The sequence below is a fragment of the Cupressus sempervirens genome, chromosome 4 (genome assembly GCF_028749045.1).
Source record: "Cupressus sempervirens isolate cs-2001-9-10 chromosome 4, ASM2874904v1, whole genome shotgun sequence".
NCBI lineage: Eukaryota > Viridiplantae > Streptophyta > Pinopsida > Cupressales > Cupressaceae > Cupressus > Cupressus sempervirens.
The window spans coordinates 445,220,604-445,239,985 of NC_143121.1; positions in this window are offsets into that span (position 1 = coordinate 445,220,604).

A 19,382-nucleotide genomic window follows, 5' to 3' on the forward strand; every position below is an offset into this window, starting at 1 on the left:
TAATGGAGCCACTCCCATAGTCTGGAAAGGATCTATCATCATCCACACCAAGCAAGGTGAGAAGAAGGAGATACATAATATGTATTTTCCCCTAGTATGAAGCACAACTTCATGAGTGTTGGAAAACTCATTCAAAATGGATAAAAGGTGCTAATGGAAAATGACAACTATGTCATTCATGAGAAGGATGGGGGTAGTAGTTTACTTGTAGCAGTCCAAATGACAAAGAATCAGATGTTCCCCTTGAGGATAGAGACATGCTTCTCTTCTCAACTCAGTGTTGTACCTCCCAAGCATGCATGTAAAATAGTACATTAGCAATCATCTCTTAGGAGCATGATTGAAGACCCCTCCAAGCTTTGGCATCTCAGGTATGGGCATCTTGGCTTTGTTGGTTTAAATTTATTGTCCAAGAAAAGAATGGTAGATGGTTTTCCAAGCATTGTAGATTCATATGACAAGTCTGAGGCTTGCATTTTGGGTAAGCAACATAGGTTTCCATTTTAATTTTGGAAATTCTAGAAGGGCTAGAGCACCATTAGAATTAGTGCATTCTAATTTAGTAGGCCCTATGCAAAGTACTTCTATTGGGGGGAGTACTTATTTTATGACATTCATAGATGATTTTAGTCATAGGACATGGGTATATTTCTTGAAGAGAAAATATGAAGCATTTGATAAATTAGTTGAATTTAAAGCCAAAGCTCAAAAAGAATGTGGACACTATGCAAAATTCCTTAGATCAAAGAGAGGAGGGGAGTATACCTCCAATTTGTTTGTAAATTTTTGTAGGAAGGATCACATTAAAAAGGAACTTACAACCAGTTATAATTTGCAACAAAATGGAGTGGCTGAGAGAAAGAATAGGACCATTGTTGAAATGGCTAGAAGCATGATGAAAGAAAAAGGGCTCCCAACTATTTGATCAACAGTTAGTTCATGACAAGATTCCTCTTGAGGCTTGGTCAAGGAACAGATGGATAGTCAAACACTTGAGAGTGTTCGGATTTGTAGCATATGCACATGCGCCTAAGGAACAAGGACAAAAGCTAGATGATCAAGATGTGAAGTTTATCTTCACAGGTTATAGCTTAAATTAAAGGCTTAGAGATTGTATGATCCTATCATCGAGAAGATCATTATTTAAAGAGATGTGAAGTTTCTTGAAAATTAGTCATGGACTCGGTGGATGAATCTTCAAGCACTTCAAGTAATTTTCCTACTATTGGCGAGGAAGAGGAAGGAATTGGTGATGAGCAAGATGATGGAGCAGCAAACATAAATTGTAGACAAAGGCAGAAAGGCAAGCAACTGTTAACATGTCAAGTGACAGCACCAAGCACTTCAAGACAACCCTGAACTAGTATGAAAAATAGTAGCAACAACAATACTGAGAATTCAAACCCCACTCTCACCTCCCTATTTTCAAGAAAGACTAAGTGTCTAAGAGATATATACCAAGATGAAAGGTATGAGGAAGATTATGATGAGACTATCAATTTTGCATTATTTTCTCATAGCGATCCAATCTACTTTGAAGAAGCTATGAAGGAAGAGAAATAGTGTAATGCTATGGATGAGGAAATAGATGCCATTGAAAGAAATGAGACATGGGAGTTAACTAGTTTTCCTCACAAGAAGCAAATAATTGGAGTAAAAGGGGTTTACAAGACAAAGTGCCATGCTAAAGGAAAAATAGATAGGCATAAGGAATGTTTAGTGGTCAAGGGGTAAAAGTAGTATTATGGTAGAGATTATGATGAGAGATATGCCCTAGTTGCAAGAATGGAAACCGTGTGGGGTAAGTGCACCAAGTTGTGGTGCCAAAAGTGGGGTATAAGTGGACAACTTTTTCCTGAAATCAGCAATTTCTGGACTTCAACAAGAATTTGAAGATAGTTACGCTCAAAATTTTAAGATATGACAAAAATAAAAGTCATAGTCCTTTGAATCTAGTTTCTAAACTACTAATTTTTTTTCAAAATGGTTTAGTTTTAGGTCCTCAAAAAAGGGGGCCACAAAAAGTGGTACTTTTTATTCCATAAAAACATAACATAGTACAAAGTGTGGCCCCCCTAAAATTTTAACTTTTTTTTTTGAAAATCTTTAATCACTCCAGTCAAAAGTTACCTAACACTATGTAGTTTATCTCAATTTTTTTAGTTTATCTCAATTTTTTTGGGTAATTTTATAATGTGTATTTTTTTTTAATGAATTTTTTAATCAAACACATCCCAAAAACATGAAATATCTGTGTGCTCCCCCTAGAAATGATTGAAAACTAATCTAAAATCAAAACTTCTTTTTTTCAAAGTGTGTAGAATGGAGTCTAGTTTCTAAAAAACTAAGTTGTTGCAAAATTTGATGAACGAGCTAAAATCTACAGCCCAATTAGTACATGTTGGTTTTTGACAAAAAATGGACATACATTCAAAAGAAATTATAGATGATAGGCTTAAAATAGTTCAAATAAAAAATAAATTATATGGTTGTGTAGCTAACACAGAGACCTACCATGTCATGTAACCTAATTTTATCGATGCTCAACCATGAGGAAACTAGAAGGAGAGCACACAAGAAAAATCAATCATTTTTTGTATGTTTGCAGCAAAACACGTCTCAGACTAGTTTATAGACTCCAAAGCTTTGGGTTGAATCCCCAAGCCAAAGCCAAACATTAGGGTTGGTAGAATGTAAAGCTTTAAATAGTGCGTGCACCCTATAGTGCATGTGCGCTATAGCGCACACACACTATTTAAAGCCTTTTAAATTTACTTTTAAATAGCGTGTACGTGCTTTGTAATTTTTTTTTGAAAAGTGTGCATGCGCTTTAATGCATACACACTATAGCGCGTACGCACTATGGCTTGGCACACCCAAGCCATAGTGTGTGCGCATTATAGGCGTACGCACTATAGCACGTGCACGCTTTGCAAAACTAGAATGGGAAAAGAGGTGTCATCTTTTTGGCACCACAACTTGGTGCACTTACCCTGTGTGCTATCATAACAATTGCATCCCAACACAAATGGAAGGTATATCAAATGGATGTGAAGTCCACCTTCTTGAATGGTGTATTGAAAGAAGAAGTTTATGTAGAGTAGCCACCTAGTTATGAAGTCCCGGTTGAAGAAAAAAAATTGTATAGATTGAAGAGAGCTCTATATAAGCTTAAGCAAGCTCCATAAGCATGGTACAACAAGATTGACTCATATTTGATGGGCAATCACTTTAGCAAAAGAAATGGTGAGCCCACTCTCTACATCAAGGTAGAAAATGGTAAAGTGTTGATTGTTGTCTTGTATGTTGATGACTTAATCTTCACTAGAAATGATAATTTCCTAATTGGTGAGTACAAAGAAGCCATGAAAAATGAATTTGAAATGATAGGCCTAGGTCTTTTGAAGTACTTTCTAGGAATAGAAGTAAAAAAATGCATGATGGGATCTTCATCTCTCAAGAAAAGTATGCAAGGTAGATCTTGGAGAGATTCAAAATGCAGAATAGTAAGGCATTCCTAACACCAATAGTAGTAGGTATGAAATTGAGCAAGCAAGATTGCAGCAAAAGTGTGAATCCAACACTATCAAAGAGTATGGTTGGAAGCTTAATGTATTTGACAGCAACTCAGCCTGACATGATGCATGCAGTAAGTCTAATTTCCAAATTTATGGAAACACCAAAGGATTCCCATTGGCAAGCTAGAAAGAGGATCCTAATGTATGTGAATGGCACCAAGAAATTTGGGATTTTGTATACTGCAAATAATGATTATAAGTTGGTTGGTTACATTGATAGTGATTTGGCTAGAAGTCTAGACAATAGGAAGAGCACTTCTGGATACATGTTCCATATGGGATTGGGTGCAATTTCATGGGCATCCAAGAAGCAACCTATTGTTTGCTCAATCTACAACAAAGGTTGAATACATAGCAGTGAATGTAAGAACATGTCAAGCTATTTGGTTAAGTAGGATCTTGACAAATGTGAATTAAAGGCAAGAGGATGGAACCACAATCTTTTGTGACAACATCTCCTCAATTGCACTATCTAAGAATCCAATCTTTCATGGGAGAAGCAAGCACATTGAGATCAGATATCACTTCATCAAAGAGTTGGTGGAGGATGGAGAAATCAAAATGGAATTTTGCAAGTCTAAGCAGTAACTAGCAGACATATTCACTAAGCCTTTAGGTATTGGAACTTTCGTGCACCTAAGAAAAAGTCTTAGTGCAGTTGATTTGGATTAGGAGTGATTTTTGTTTTGTTTCTCTCAAGACAAAGGGGAAGTGTCAAAATTTTAATGCAATTGGTTTTTTGCCCCCAAAGCCAAACTCCCACCTACCCACCTAACCCTCATTAACTCAGTAGGTGAGTTTGAAATCCAAATGAGAGGGAAAACATCTTGTAGTAAGACAAAAGGAATGAATCTGACTTATTTGATTAGTTGGAAAGACCAGAGTTAGAGAAAAGGAAAAGTGTAGAGTGTGCAGAGCAGAGATAGAAAGACAATCAAAAGATCAAATCAAAGCTTAGAAAATAGAAGGAAGTTTTAGAAAGAAGATAGAGGTTGCAATAGCATGGGTCTTGATCTCCTTGGTCTCTGTGAGTTTGTATTGTTTTTTTCCTGAGAAGCAATGATTGTTCTAGGTTTGATTGTATTGGGCCATTAGAGTTGTAAGTTTATGTTTAAAGTTTTATTAGTTTGAAGTTTTAGTATTTTCTGGTTGAAGTCAAATGCTCCGAGATTTTGTAATAGTTTTAACCTAGTTGAATAGAAATCAAGCAAGCACGCATACAAATATTTTTTGTCTCCTCTTTATTCTTCATTCCATGGTCTTTTTGAGAAGGTTTATGGTTATGCTCTTTGTGTTTTTAATGGTGCAAAAGTTCATATAGAAAGTCTATTGTTAGAATGCTAGGTTCACTCTCTAACTGAGCTCACTCAGTCATTGTATGGGTTTCATATTGATCCTGTCTAGCTCCACCTCCCATTATTGACCAAGCTCACTCAACATCTATATTGTTGAGTTCACTTAGCACCCTCTTATGTCGAGATGCCCCTTTCTTATTGAGCTCACTTGGCTTCTTCATGTGCTGAGTTCACTTGACACCATCTCCCTATCACTCAACACCCTCTTGTGTCAAGAAAAACTATCACTTAGCTTCCTTTGGGTTTCAAGTGAAATTTTTTAAGTTTGTGATTTATTTCTTACATGTTGGCCTTCTTCTAGAGTTTTCCTCATTTGTTCGATAGCTTTACAAGTAAAACAAACCTACTTCTATGTGTTTTGTCCTTTGCATTCTTTGCAAATACATGAAAATTAAAAACCAGATCTTTGATTCAAACCTTGGTATGAAATACTAGGCTAATCAAATTTTCTATATTGTTGGTAGCATCATGAAAAAGGGAGGAGTGGGCATGTCCTATTAGGCACTTTAGAAGAAAGAACAAAAGAAAACTATCTATCAAAGACATTTGTGTTGAAATATAAGTCAAGTAGAGAAAAATCATTTCATAATGGTCATATGGAAGATGCTCCTCAAGTCTACAATCTTCTCAATAAATATCCTAGAGAGATGAAACACTTGCAACATGAAATCTTGATAGAAAACTAATTCCTCCGCCCAATTGGAAGAGGGTTTGAGAAAATAAGCTATGGTAATTGTAGCTATTAGATTCTTTTGATATATTATCCATTAGAAGGAGCACAATTCTACCATGGATGCTTCCATTAAATGTCCTAAAACAATATTTAAGACTTCATCTTTGGTTGTTGATTAGAGGATGATGTGTATGGTATTAAGGGTATATAGGCGCGTAAATGGGGAATAAAACTATGGGCATAGAGATGATGATGGAACGCTAGAAAAAATGCACATATAGCTTTATGTGGCTTAAGTCACAAATTTTATAGTGAAGCTTTTGGAATGCCATTGCACATATTGCTTTTATATACAAAAGTAAATTTATACCTATATTTGATTTATGAAAGCATAATTTTAGCTATGAGTCAAAAAGGAAATTATCTAGTTTTATTAAATAAAGTTGAACAAAATGTATAAATAATACAAATTAGAAATAAAATTATTAAGGAAATTGAACATATAATCTTATAATATATCAAGTAAATTTCAAACTTAAAATATATAACAAATAGGAAATTTTTAAAATTTCAAAAGGCTTATTAGATTACATTTTTTATAATTCTATAAAAAGCACTAAAATGTCTAAAAATTAATATAAAAAGATTTAATATAAATTATATTTACATAAATATTCTTTAAAATTCTCATAAATGTAGTGTGGTGTCATTTATGGGAGAATTTTTCTTTAGAAATAGCACCATACTATATGGACTATAAATTTTTTATATGATCTATCATGATGATTTTATTTTCTAGAAATAATAACATACTATATGAAATTGGAACATATTTATTTAGCAGATTATGGTAAAATTTATAGAGTATATTTTTATTTTTGGGAGAAACAACATTTATAGTGGCAATAACAAAAAATTTCCAAAAATAAAAACATACTATATGGATTACAACATATTTCTAGGTATGAATTATGACTTAATTTATATACTATGTGGCTTATAAACTACTATATTTTGTAGCTACAACATTGAAAAATTAATCTATAAATATGTGGTAAAATACTTGACAATTAATTGGGCCCTCTCATATCTTGAATTGTTTGATATTCTATACAATCCCTCTAATAATCTAGACTCCTAGATAACTCTTGTATTCTTTTCTACATGTAATCCCTCTAATAATATGGGCTCACAAATAAGTCTAATATTCTAGAATAAGTATTTTGTGCTCATAGAAAATGGTGATGGAAATATTCTTTTCTCACATAGAAAGTAAATGCAATTGTAAAAGAACTATTTCTATGCCATATTAATAGATATTTTTTTCCCTATAAAATTTTGACTTTAGCAATTTTCTTTCATTTCAAAATCAAGATTTTAAGTTAGAATTTAGAAATTGGTTGTTTTGTGGCCTTGGCTACAATTAATGAAGTGGTCATATGAATCAGACAAATCTGAGGTCAAGTTGCCAAGGCAAAGAGAAGAATGTTTGATTTGAATGGAATGGTGCACTGACACCTCTCTATATTTATGATGCATGTACTCTAATTTGCTTTCAAAGAGTCCAATTTTTCTCGTGGGAGACTTTAAGTTCAACATTTGTTATAAAAAAAATTAGAGATTGGACAAGTGACATAAGTCCAATGCTTATTTATTTACATATGTAATGTTGTTGGAAGTTGAATAATTGCACAAGAGTTATTACTTATGAAGCAAATAATGTATTATGTTTTGTCCATGTGTTTGGACAACTATTTTACAAGAATATATAATTTTAAATAAAATATTGTCTACATCTATGTAAAGTGTAATTTGATTTATAAAAACTAAAATTTTATATTGTTTGATATACAATATACAATGAACTTACCTTGTCCAAAACTTGTACCAATTTTAGTAAATCAATAATATATAGAATATAATTTTAATGATGTAATTTCTTATATATATTCATAAATGAATACATCAATGTCAATATCTTCTTGTTCAAATAATAAACTATATTAATATTATAATTAAAATAGACAAAGTTTAAAGTTTTTCCTCAATCCAATAAGCACTAGCATAAGTCGTCTTTGGTAATTACGCCGAGAGGCGTTCTATACAATGGCAGCACAAATGCCCAGCACGGGAATATGCCAAGATTCCTTGTCAATAAAAAAGAATTGGGAGCAGTTACAAACTTCCAAATTAAATATTAAAAAAGAATTCCCGAAATAATAGCTGGCCGAAATAATAGGCTCGAAAAAGTAGGGCCCGAAAAAGTAGGACCCGAAAAAATAGGGTCGAAATAATTTCAATATTATTTTTTTTTTTGTTAAATATAATTTTGCATGCACATTCATGCTTTTTTTTTGCGGGGAGTGGGAGAATTTGAAACAAATTCGTGGAATGTGAAGAGACGTCTGTTGGGGGATATGAGGAGCCTCTCAGAAGTTATAAAACCAAGGCTCCTCATTTCATTTTCATTTTATGTTTTTGCAGGAAGGAAGAGGTGGAGGTTATTGGAGGATTAGATTGGAGTTTTTGAATAGGAGTAAATTGAAGTTTTGGAGTAACATTTTTGCAGGTGAGATTTCTATTTTTTATTTACATTTTCATTTAGATTTAGATGTAGAAGTAAATTGAAATTCAAAATTAGTTATAATATTCTACTTTGATTTACATTTCAATTTTAATTAATTTCATTTAGATTTAGAATTCTATTCATATGACCGAAATTGAGGCCACTGGAGGACCTGTGCAGAGTTTTTCGTGGAGATAAGCATGTGGGTACTGAATCAAGGCACATTAGGCCTCTTGGAGATGTAATTGCGGTGACTTCCATGGCTTTTTGAATCGAATAGGGCAATCTAAACAATCTTAGATTTGAAATTCTTTTTTTCCTTTTCAGCCGAAGACAGAACAAAGATTGCTTGCAAGAAATTTTGTAGAGTTTAAGATTTGATTGCTTATGGCCGACTATTCTTGGTAACTGATATTTCTATTGTATATTCCTGTGCCCAGCACGGGAAGTTTTAATCTATACAATTTATTTTGTGCATTTAGTGCACAAACTAAAGAATGCATATGCAATCAATTTCTTTATCAATCTTTATGATAGCTTTTTTTTTAAAATAGAAAATAGAAATTATTCTTTTACGTATGTAGAAAAAAATTAGAAAGATTTTATGTATGTAAAAAATTAAAAGAATTCTATATACATCTAGATTTATTGAAAATAATTCTATTTACATCTAGATATTTTGATTGAAATAACCATAATGTAAAAACAAAATATAAAATAGAAATGTTAATATATGTATGTAGAAAAAATTAGAAAGATTGCATGCATCTAAAAAAATTCTATTTACATCTAGATTTTTTTAGAATGGAAAAATATGGATAATAGAAATATCAGTTGCATGTTTGTAGAAATAAATTAGAAAAACATGTATCTAGAAATTAAAAAGATTCTATATGTGTCTAATTTTTAGATTTTACTTTATTCTAAACTAATTATTGATGGATATATATTTTAAAAATATTTATGTAGTTTAAAGTTTAGATTTTAATTAATTTGTATGCAAATAGGAAAAAGAATAAATATTTTATATATATGTAGATTAATTTCTATTTTTAAAATTTACAAGTAAATGAGTACTTTATTCATTTAAAGTAAACAAGTTTTTAAGTAATATATTTTTATTTTAGAAATATATTAATCATAATGTTCATTTATTATTACTTATTTAATATACTTACTCTCAAATCTAAGACAATAGAAATGATATTTTATTAACTTTGAAATAGGGAAGTGTTAAGCAAGTTCGTTTAGAAAAATACCAAAAATATATTTGGTCTTTGATCAAATTGGAGTTAATATTAGAAATATAAATATGATCATTAACAACTAAGCTAAATTCAGTTCAAAACAATAATGTTATTTAAATTTAAACAATTTTTTTTGAAAAGAATTCTATTTACATCTACATATTTTGATTGAAATAACCATAATGTAAAAAAAAAATATAAAATAGAAATGTTAATATATGTATGTAGAAAAAATTAGAAAGATTGCATGCATCTAAAAAAATTCTATTTACATCTAGATTTTTTTAGAATGGAAAAAAATGGATAATAGAAATATCAGTTGCATGTTTGTAGAAATAAATTAGAAAAACATGTATATAGAAATTAAAAAGATTCTATATGTCTCTAATTTTTAGATTTTACTTTATTCTAAACTATTTATTGATGGATATATATTTTAAAAATATTTATGTAGTTTAAAGTTTAGATTTTAATTAATTTGTATGCAAATAGGAAAAAGAATAAATATTTTATATATATGTAGATTAATTTCTATTTTTAAAATTTACAAGTAAATGAGTACTTTATTCATTTAAAGTAAACAAGTTTTTAAGTAATATATTTTTATTTTAGAAATATATTAATCATAATGTTCATTTATTATTACTTATTTAATATACTTACTCTCAAATCTAAGACAATAGAAATGATATTTTATTAACTTTGAAATAGGGAAGTGTTAAGCAAGTTCGTTTACAAAAATACAAAAAATATATTTGTTCTTTGATCAAATTGGAGTTAATATTAGAAATATAAATATGATCATTAACAATTAAGCTAAATTCAATTCAAAACAATAATATTATTTAAATTTAAATAAAATAAGCCATGTTCACTTTGAAACATCAAACAACTAATTAACTAATACAATAATTAAAATAAATGAATCTATTATGACATAGAAAAATATTTTCGAAGTATAATTTCTTTGTTTTTGAATCAATATGAGTTTTTTTTTTCTACTTGAAAAGATAAACCATCCTAATTGTCATCCTTAGTTAACCCTAACAACAACCCCTACCTTAGCCCTAGCCCCAACAATGATGTACAATATAACTATAATCCAACATTAAACTATAATTATAGCACTAAAACATATCCCTATTGATATAACGAAAATCTCAGTCCAAACCATAATCTAAACCAAAAACCTACACACTAATATTGGTTATAGTCCTAACCCTAAAATCTAACCCTTAACCATAATGTAAAAAAAAACTCCAAAATATTGATCAAAATCCTAAACCTACCTATATGGATAACCATGATATTAAACTCTAAATCCAGTCCCAAGGTCCTAACCATGGTGTAAACCTATAACCGAACTCTTAAAAAATTTACTAATCCCTGATCCTAATCACATTCCCAACTTTAAACTTGAACCATAAACCATAGTTGTAACCATAATCATAAACTTAAACAAAACCCTAACCCTAAAGGTACAATCATAAAATTAATCATAGCTTAGACCCTAATCCTAGCACAAACCACAATCATGACCAAATATAAATCTTCACCTTACCCCTAATCATAATTTCAATGTTAACCCTAACATTAGTTTCAATCCTACCATGATATGAACCCTAATATAGACTTCACCTTGATCCTCACCCTAATCTTAAGTCTAATTAAACCCTGACTAAAACCTAATATAAATGATATATCTAACTATAATCCTAACTGTAATTATCATACAACCCAATGCTAACCCTCATGTATATTTAATCCCTAATCTTAACTCTAAATATTCTATAAACTCTAGAATTGACCTTGATTCTAACCATAACCCTAAAATCTAAATTGTAACCATAGCACGAAAGGTGGGGACCCCCGCTACATGGCACAATTCTGGGTCTTGGAGCCTTGCGAAAGCACTACAGAGTGAGGAAATGTCATAAAGGTGACATGTAGTAGCATGATGCAATTTTGGGCTTTAGAGCATTGTAGAAACAATGCAGCTTAAGGAGGCGCTAGAATGGAGACTCATGGAAAGAAGAGGAAAGACATTCATGTCGCTGGCAAAAAACTATGAAAAGAGATAACATGATGTCTTAACCTCCCACAAAAAATGCAAGGTTGATCCCAAGGGGGAATTTGGTTTCCCCAAAAATGAATGATGGTCATCGATGAAGGTCTTCCTCTCGAAATAGACGGCATAGATGCATCGTGAATCCTCACCAATGAAGGATTAAGTTGCAACCGTCGATGTAGATTCTCCCCTCAAAAAGGATGACTGAGATGCAACGAGGAAACTCCTCCCAATGAAGGATTAAGTCACATTCGTCGATCAAGATTGGCTTTATTTCCAATGGATGACTAAGATGTAGTGAAGAGATTCCTCCCAACAAACGAAGCAGATAGCACAAAAGGTGTGAACCCCCTCCATGTGGCACAATTTTGGGTCTTAAAGACTCATGAAAGCATTGTGGAGTGAGGAAATGTTGGAAAGGCAATGCGTGGTAGCATGATGCAATTTTGGGCTTCAGAGAATTGAAGAAACAATGTAGCATGACGATGCATCAGAATGGAGATGCATGGCAGCATCTTGTGCAATTCTAGGCTTTAGAGTGTTTCGAAAACACTAGCATATAAAGAAACGTTAGAATGGGAATGCATGGCAACATCTTGCACTTTTGGGAAGATGGGAAGATAGCTCGTGAAGAAATAAGAGTTATCGAATCTCGCAGCATGAATCAACCCGACTAAGAAAAAATGATCCAGCGTGGTCAATGAAGAAACCGAGCCAACACAAAATGTTAGCCGCCAACTTTAGCGATGTTAACCCTCTGCAAAGAACCTATCCCATTTAAGGTCTCTCCGATCAGACATCAGTGATGGGTTGAATAGGAGGAAAAAATAGCACACAATGCCCTCCTAAATGAAATTCTAAATGTAACACTAATAACCACAGTCCTACTTCTTTCCCTAACCTTATCCATGAGCGTGGGAATATACATATTATTATATAGGGCACCTTATATAATAATAAATATAATCTAAAATCCCAACCCTTACTCCCCTCCTAACTATAACTGTGACCATAAGAAAACTTCTAAATATAACCCTTCCTCTAACTCTAACCCTAACCCTAACCCTAACTATAATTGTAACCCTATCCCTACCACTAACTGTAACCCTGGATCTAACTCTACCATAATTGGACTTTAACCCTAACTATAATTATAACCCTAAACCTAACTCTAACCTTAACCGTAACCATAACCGTAACCCAAAACCTAACCCTAATCGTAGCTAGGATTCTAATACTCTGTCTACCTCTAACTCAAACTATAGCCCTAACTATACCTCAAACTCTAACCGTAACTCATATTCTAACCCTAAACCTAACCCTAACCTTGACCCTAACCCTAACCCTAAGCCTAAGCCTAACCCTTTGTCTACCCCTATCTCTAACCCTAACCCTAACCCTAACCCTACCCCTAACTCTAACCCTAAATCTAACTCTTTCTGTAAATCTAACTCTACCATAATTAGACTCTAACCCTAACCCTAACTCTAACCTTAACCCTGACTCAATCCCCTTACCCTAACCTTAACATTGATATAACTCTCTCTATATATAACCCTAACTCTAAATATAAACCTAACCCTAACCCTAACCCTAACCCTAAATCTAACTCTAACCCTAACTGTAAGCGTAACCCTACCCCTACCCATAACTCTAACTGTAAATCTAACTCTACTATAATTGGATTTTAATTTTAACCCTAACCCTAACTCTAACCCTAACCTTGACTCAAAACTCTAACCCTAACCCTAACTCTAACATTAACCCAACTGTAAAATTAACTCTATTGGTAACTCAAACCCTAAAACTAACCCTAATTTTAACCCTAACTCTAACTCTAGCTCTAGCTCTAACCCTAACTCTAACCATAACTCAAACTCAAACCCTAAACCTAACCCTAATCCTAACCCAAATTATAATGCTTTGTCTACCCCTAACTCAAACTATAACCCTAACCCTAACTCAAACTCTAACCCTAACTCAAACTCTAATCCTAAACCTGACCCTAGCCCTAACCCTAACCTAGAACCTTACCCTAACTCTAACCCTAACCCTATCTATAACCCTAATCCTAACCCTAACTCTAATCCTAATCTTAACCCTAATTCTAATCCTAACACTAACCTTAACCCTACCCCTAACTCTAACCATAAATCTAACTCTACCATAATTAGAATCTAACCCTAACCCTAACCTTAACCCTAGGTCAAACCCTTACCCTAACTTTGTCCCTAACCATATATCTACGTATGACTATAACATTTTACATTACAATATCCCAAAAATAAAATATATATTTTTATCTAAATTAAACTCCTTATATTAAATTTAAAATAATATTTGACTCAAACCTTAACCGTAACCCTAACCTTAACCATGAGCATTACTCTAACCCTAACCTTAACCATAAACATAACTCTACACCTAACTCTAACCCTAATTCTAACTCTACCATAATTGGACTCTAATCCTATCCCTAACCCTAACTATAAGCATAACTCTAACCCTAGCCTTAACCATGAGCATAACTCTAACGTTAGCCTTACTATAACCCTAACACTAACCCTAATCATAACCATAACCATAACTCTAACCCTAACCTTAACCATGACCATAACATTAACCCTAACCTTAACCATAAACATAACTCTAATCTAAACCATAACCATAACTCTAACAATAACCATAACCATAACTCTATCCCTAACCTTAACCATAGCTCAAACCCTAACCCTAACTCCAACCCTAACTCTAATGCTAACCCTAACCCTAATTCTATCCCTAAGGTTAACATTAACTATAATGGTAACTTTGTCCCTAACCATATATCTATGTATGACTATAACATTTTACATTACAATATCCCAAAAATAAAAAATATATTTTTAATCTATATTAAACTCCTTATATTAAATTTTTAAAAATATTTTGAAGCATAATTTTATACTAACTTCATACAACTCTAATTAAAAATTAATTAACAATTTTATAGTAACCTTATCAAAATAAAAAATAAAAAGTAAATATTTTTCCTATTGCGCCGCGACTGCCACTAGCTATATATACCTCTATATATATTACGCCGAGAGTAATCGTTCTCGAGGCGCCTATTTTTATTTTCATTAATTCCAACTTCGATTAAAATAACTTCAGGATTAAATAAAAATAGGCGCCTCGAGAACGATTACTCTCGGCGTAATATATATAGAGGTATATATAGCTAGTTTGGGTATAGTCAGGGATGTCGCGTAGACAGAAACACGCGAATGATGAAAGAATAAAGCAATTGAGAAAATAAACAAACAAATTAGTAAGGCAACAAACATTCTAAAACAGAATAATATAGAGCATAAACGTATTAATGAGTCACGGAAAACAAGGCAACGAAAGAAGTGGGAAAGCGGAAGTGGCAAATTGTTTGTTAGGGTTTTGCATTTTCCTTCACAACGGCCCTAAAACAAACAATTGCCTCCTTTTGTATTTCTGTAAACAAAGCACGTTTCTGTGAGAATCGAGTCTTGTTTTATTTTCTGAAATGGATAACACTACATCCTGCGCTATGGCATGAAAGATGTTCTACGATTTCTATTACTCAAAGCTTCTTCTGCTTGCACTTGTATAAGGTGAGTCGAGGAGAGTATTTATGATGAAACGCAGGTCAGCTTGTTATACCTTTTCTTTCCTATGCCGTTTCTTGTTGTAGCTTTTCTTTCATATGCCGTTTCTTGTAATTTCATATGCGTCGGCGGGGGATTTCTTGGTTGAGAATGATTATGCAAGGGCATATTATCCCTTCTTCAACGTAATAGATCTGATGATGTTGTATTTCCATTCTAGTTTTTTGTGTACTCGGAGAACAATTTTAAAATTATTTTGCACAAATGGACGATTCTATGTCATATCTGAATGAGCTCCATTTTGAAACAATTTTGCACAAATTGAGGGTTCTATGTTAATTTTGGGCGTTTAGATGATTTTCCTGTACATAACTCGTGAAAAAGTGCATAATATTTACATTTAACTTCCACGCATACAATAAATATTTAGGCAGAAACTTTTCTTTTCTGCACAGTTTGATTAGTATGGTTATAAATGGACAGCTCCACAGAAAACACTGGTTCTTCACACAATCTCTTCATTACTTCTCCTAATTCAATCCTTAACTCTTTATTGTATCGACAGGGAGAATTCAACTAATTTGACGACTTAATTTCCGTACTGCAGTTAATTTTGGAGTTTTGGGGAAAATCAAAATTGAATCACCAGTGTGGTTAATGTCATTTATCTTGGGTAAAGTTTTTGTATGAATATTTAAACCCAAGAGAATAAAATACAAAGAAAACTTAATCAGCTGATAAGCTTCTTGACTGGACTTTTCAAGCCTGACATAATTTTTCACGTTTGGTCATTTGTTCAGAATTTGTCAAGCTGTTCTAATTAATAATTGCAGTGTTGTCAGAATTTGTCAAGTTGTTTTAATAAATTGCAGTGTTGTTAAGTAGGAGATAATTTCTACAGCAATTAAAAATGTGATAGACTTTCTGAGAGGTCACCCATCCCAGTACTACTCGAGCCTGAGCACACTTAACTATGGAGTTTCTTCCACGGTTAAACCCAAAGTTTGCAACCCAATTTGCAAAACCTTCACCAAGTATTGTGCCTATGAACCATTCATTAGACAGTAAGTCAAATTGTGATATTGCTATCAGAATTTAACTGCGTGATTTTTGAGTCAAACTCATTGACCCATGTTTCAAATTCAACCTGAATCCATCTCTCTTTGAAAAAATATTTTAATTAATCAATGGGGTTGTTATTCTCTTTTTGAAGAAAATATTTCAATTAATGATCACATTACTGTTATTCTATCATTTGAAGGAGATATCTCAATTAATGATGGCATTGCTGTTATTCTCTTAGAAACTCCACATTATGGGAGCTATCACATGGAAGCAATTCAAGGTTGAGCGCTATATATATATATAATTGGATTCAATTCTTTATATTGTGACTTTCTATCAACAACTAGCTATAGTTGTTACTCTATTTTATGACTGGAAAAGTTTAAAAATAATTTTTTTTTTTTTAAACTTATTATTTTTCTTTTAAATTTAATTAAAAAAATATTATATTTATAAAATTAATAATATTCAGCAAAATAAAATATAAATTTATTTAAATAATCTAAAAGTATTCAAATTTTATTAACTATTCGTAATATTTTATATAAATTAAATATAATCACAATAATAATAGAGTATTATTAGTATATTATTGTATTAAATTTTTTTTTTACAAAATCAATAAATTTAATAAACATCATATAAAAATGTATATTTAACTTTAAAAAGTAAATATAGAAAAATAAAATCATAAAGAGATATTCACTAAATGCTTAAAAAAAAGAAAAGCATATTAATTTGACCAATATAGAAGTGGGGTATATGTCTGATTGTAAAATCGTGGAAGATAGAAAATAACTAGCATTGCAACGAGATAGAAGAATTGTAGTGTTTCTAATTTAAAAAATAAAATAAAATAAATTTTTACTTATCCCAATACCCCATACTTCTTAATATAGTCAACTAAATGAAAAAGAGGGGTGTGTGGCTAAGAAAAATTTCATATTATTATATTGAAGCTATTGTGACATATTTATTTAATCTTTATATGCATTTGCACTATCATAATCAAATTCATTCTATTAAACAAAAATAAGTACAAAACAAATAATAATTATGATTTTTTTCATTCAAATTATCTCAAACTAAATCTATTTTACACACTATTTAGGTCCATTGCTTCTAGAACCAACATGCAAAATAGAGGTAAAAATTAGAAATTTATAAATTGATAAGATTGTCAACAACAATAAAATCTCAACTTTGCACATTCTAAAATACTCCCAATATTATTTAGTATATTACATATTAACAAATATGTCCTTATTTGTCCTTATACAAATATAAATATTAAAAAATAGTACTTTTTAATTTACATAATTTTTCAATATCTATTTTAATTTATTTTAACTTAGACTCTTTTACCCAAAATGGAATTTAAATATTTATATCAATTTTTATTTTTACTCTAAAATCATTTTCGTCCCCTTTTAAAAAGAACCAATATTTATATTATCATAGTACTTATAATTAAATGTTCCAATTCTTCCTCATCCCTTAAGTACACCTAAGAATACAAAAAGTTGACCTAATCAACTCTTTATTCTCACTCTCTCCCAAGAAAAATGATTAACAATATATTATTAGGTATACATGATCATAGAAAGTGTTGCCATTGTATTAATCTATTTAATCTTCTTGATTGAATTATTGACACCATTTTTAAAAAAATCTCTCAATACCTATTTGATCCTTTACTTTATTTCTTTTCAAATGATTGCAACAATAATAGCTAGCTTTGGTTTAATTTTTTTTTAAATTTCTAATTCAAAGCCTACTTCCATATATTGAAAGAGGCATCTATAAAATCATAGAACCATTGGATATTTTCAACTAATAATTAATACGACCAAAATTCTATTTATAAGTCTAAAATAATTTTGATTATAACTCTTCCATGATTTTTTATTATATAAGAGGCATTAACAATTAATATGACCAAACTTCTATTTATAAGACTAAAATATTTTTTTATTATGATTCTTCCATGATTTGTTATTATGTAAGAGGCATAGTTTTTGAGTTATTAGATAGTAGCCAAAAGAAAGGGGGGTTGACCCCAGAGTACAAAAAGGCTGAAGGATCAGCCAAAGGTTACCTCCCACTTATCTAATAGATACCAATTTTATATTTCAAAAACTAAATAAAGACAAGCTCTAAAATAGAGCAATCCTTGCCATTAGTCCTCTTACTAACCAACAAATAAAATTAAAAAAACATACCACTAGTAAGGGGACATATATAAAAAATACTTGTAGGGCACCAACTCAAAGTGATCCAAAACATAAAAACCATAAAAACATAAACAGGGCTAGTTGCCTGCATTCTTTCCTTATTCCTCGTTCTTCTTCTCCTTAGGCCCTTCCCTATTTAAGTCCACCCCTTCCTCTTTGATAGGTTTGTCCGGGAGCATCTTTAACCAATCCTCCACTAGGAAACTATAAATGGAGCAGTTAGTCTCACTCTCCTTGCCCAAATCCTTCTCGTCCTTATTCACTTGTAGGAAATAGAGAGCAGTGGTAGACAAGTGCATGATCTTCATGGAGAATTCAGTTAATGTTCAAAATTTTGGCAATTGCCAATGTGGTTATCTACCATCTCCCTCATTGAATGCTCCAACCTCTCGAGCCAAGCCTTTCTTTGGCTCTAACCATGGTTATGTTTTCCTTTCTTCCCCCCACCTTTGGAGTGCCTTTCATGGGGAAGATGATGTCCTCCCCCCTCTTCTAGTCGGGGATGGGATGACTTCCAGGGTATCTAGGATATTTGAGGGATTAGGTGGGCTAGAGACATGCTTCTTTCCAATGTCCTAGTGTGGTCTATTCCTCTTGGTGGGCTTTTCCTCACTCTTGATAGACTTAGCAATAATGTCCAATTTCTCCATTTGAAGTCGTTTACTAGTTCTCTGGATAGTTTTCTTACTCCTCGTGTTTGTATCCAAATCAATTAGGCTTGTTTTACCTCAGAGCCAAGGTTTTTTTGAATTTTTTGTGGCTTGAGCCATGGGTAGGGTCCATGGAGATTTGAGGAGTAACAATAGCTAGTGGGTTGACTAGAAGTGGTGGGTTTAAGGCAAGGTGGTATTTGTAAAGTTTGTACATGAAACCCTAGTGAATGATATAAAAGGGTTTGTCTTCCTCTTTCTTTTTCCTAGCCTTAAAGACACAATCTTGCATGGAATACTGAATAAGGTACGTAAAAGAAATTAGTTCA